The 2,617-nt window shown below is 39.4% G+C and overlaps 1 non-coding gene across 1 annotated transcript; it reads right to left on the reverse strand.

Annotated features, from left to right (window-relative positions):
- Nucleotides 1-1,455: 1,455 nt before the first annotated feature.
- On the reverse strand, nt 1,456-1,562 carry LOC129406961 (U6 spliceosomal RNA). The gene has a single exon (XR_008631368.1). It is a non-coding gene; the product is annotated as a U6 spliceosomal RNA (small nuclear RNA).
- Between the last annotated feature and the right edge of the window lie 1,055 nt (nt 1,563-2,617).

Genomic DNA, 2,617 nt, shown 5'->3' on the forward strand with positions numbered 1-2,617 from the left:
CATAAAAATTAAAAAATAATGATTGCACTCTTTTGTGGGATATTTAAAAAGCATAATATGAGACTAATACCCGAGGACAGAAGAAACAAGGGCCAGGAAGATTGGTCCACAGTTGGAAATCTGTCTCAAGTGCTGGGGGAGAAGACAGTTTGATAGAGAAGGGACAAGTATGACAAAGGCAGCTGGGAATGATCACTCTGAATAAGAAATGCATATAGAACATAGACAAAGAAACAAACATGATAACCTCTCAGTATCTGTATTATAAACCATAATGCCCAAAAGGGGAGAGGAAGTGGGAGGGAGAGTGGGAGGGAAGGAGGAAGAGATGGGGGAGTGCCTACCACAGAAGGTGGAAGAAAACTGAGGACATTGGTGATGGGAAATGTACACTGGTGGAAGGATGGGTGTTGAACCATTTTATGACTGAAACAGGATCACAAACAGTTTGTAACTGCATATATCAGAGTGATTCAATAAATAAAGAATTTTTTTAAAGAAGGAAATTGCAATAACACTTAGAAAAAACAGAAAATTGGGGGGGCTGGAGCGATAGCATAGCGGGTAGGGCGTTTGCCTTGCACGTGGCCGACCTGGGTTCTAATCCCAGCGTCCCATATGGTCCCCTGAGCACCGCCAAGGTAATTCCTGAGTGAAGAGCCAGAAGTAACCCCTGTGCATCACCGGGTGTGACCCAAAAAACCAAATAAAAAGTAAAAAAAAAAAAGAAAAACTAGAAAATTGGGGCTGAAGCCATAGCACAGTGGGGAGGGCGTTTGCCTTGCACGCGGTTTACCCGGGTTCGATTCCCAGCATCTCATATGGTCCCCTGAGCACCTCCAGGAATAATTCCTGAGTGCAGAGCCAGGAGTAACCCCTGTGCGTCACCAGATGTGGCCCAAAAAGCAAAAAAATAAATAAATAAAATGAGAAAATAAAGTGCCTTCTAATGTAAAATGCAACAATCAGTTCTTCAGATGTATGAAAGGATGTTACATTTTAGGATAATTTCAAGGAGACTTTTTAATGTTTAAGACTGACGTTGAGCAGCATCAAGAAAAAGAGTAGAGACAAGGAAGTGAGTTGGTGGTGAGTAATGGTTGCACGACGGTTGGAATCTTGTTAATGCTAGGAAACTATATGACTTGGTTAAACTGTAAAATTCATGTTGCAGATATTTTATCAATGAAGCTCTCTAGCTCTCTCTATTTCTCTCCAGAGAGGATTTCCTAGTTGAGATCAGCATCAACTTCCCCTATAATTTTTAAATACAGAATCCTAAGGGGCTGGAGCAATAGTACAGCGTGTAGGGTGTTTGCCTTGCACGCGGCCAACCCGGGTTTGATTCCCACCATCCCATATGGTCCCTTGACCATTGCCAGGGGTGAATCCTGAGTGCAGAGCCAGGAGTAACCCCTGTGCATCGCTAGGTGTGACCCAAAAGAAAAAAAGAAAAAAAATACAATATACTTTCCTAACTTGTATTTCATCCTTTCCCAGGGACAATGTTGATCTTCTCTATAGCCTTCCACTTTTAGTATATATACTGCTGAAGTGAGCATTAAACTGCTTTCAAAATCAGGGTTGAAAAAATAGTATAGTGGATAAGATGCCTGTCTTGCACGTGGCAGATCTAGGTTTGATCCCTTGCACCCTATATTTGATCTTCTGAGACTCACAAGGAATGATCCCTGAGAACAGAATCAGGAGTAAGCACTGAGCACCAGTGGTGCTCCACCCCCTCAAAATCAAATTTTATTGGCCTACTGATGGTTTATAGTACTATAGAATTTGGGGGATTTGGCTCCATATCAAAATCATTACTATTGTGGCCGGTTCCTACCTGGAGACTATATCTCCTGTCTTGCCCACTTTTTTTCCACTGTCAAATTTAGCAGACCACAATTCTTTAAACTTGTAAATGTGATTTTTAATTCGCTCATAAATCCCTCTGGGTGCTCAGGTAAATCTGAGGCAGTAGTCTTGTATGGTTGACAGGGCCATTTAGGAAATTTCCTAACCCCTGAAGACTGATATATTGAAGTTGTTCAAATATAAAGACAAATTCTTGAATATACTATTTATTATGATTTTGCTTCTAGGCTACTAACTGCTATTTCCCCTTTGGGGACCACTTCTTCCATCTCTATCTCTCTACTTTGAGGACAGGGGCTATATCTGATTTGTTTTTGTTAGTAATTACAGTGTCCTAGTGATCCAAAGGCAATAGGACATATAAAAATGGAGATGGAAAGAGCTATATAGTACAGAGAAACATATCTATGCACACATATTTGAATAATGATTAAAATTATCTTTAAAATTGGTCTAAAGGGTAAATTCACTTAACAAAAAGGTATTAATTGCAGGTAAAATAAAATGTTTTTTCAAGTCTAGGGGACACTTAAAAAGAAATAAAACATACTGAGATGCTAGTGGTTCTTAGTATATATCTAGCTTTAGAATCATATCTAGCTTTAAAATCACTTATTATTTGATAAGCATTTATTCTTTGCCACCAGAATTTTGAATGCATCAAAGGTGTGGATTTTTTTCTACCCTATGTGCCACTTTATCTTTATTGTTTCTGTAAATACCAGGTCCTTTTTCTCAATGT

This window comes from Sorex araneus, chromosome 8 (genome assembly GCF_027595985.1).
Source record: "Sorex araneus isolate mSorAra2 chromosome 8, mSorAra2.pri, whole genome shotgun sequence".
NCBI classification, from domain to species: Eukaryota; Metazoa; Chordata; class Mammalia; order Eulipotyphla; family Soricidae; genus Sorex; species Sorex araneus.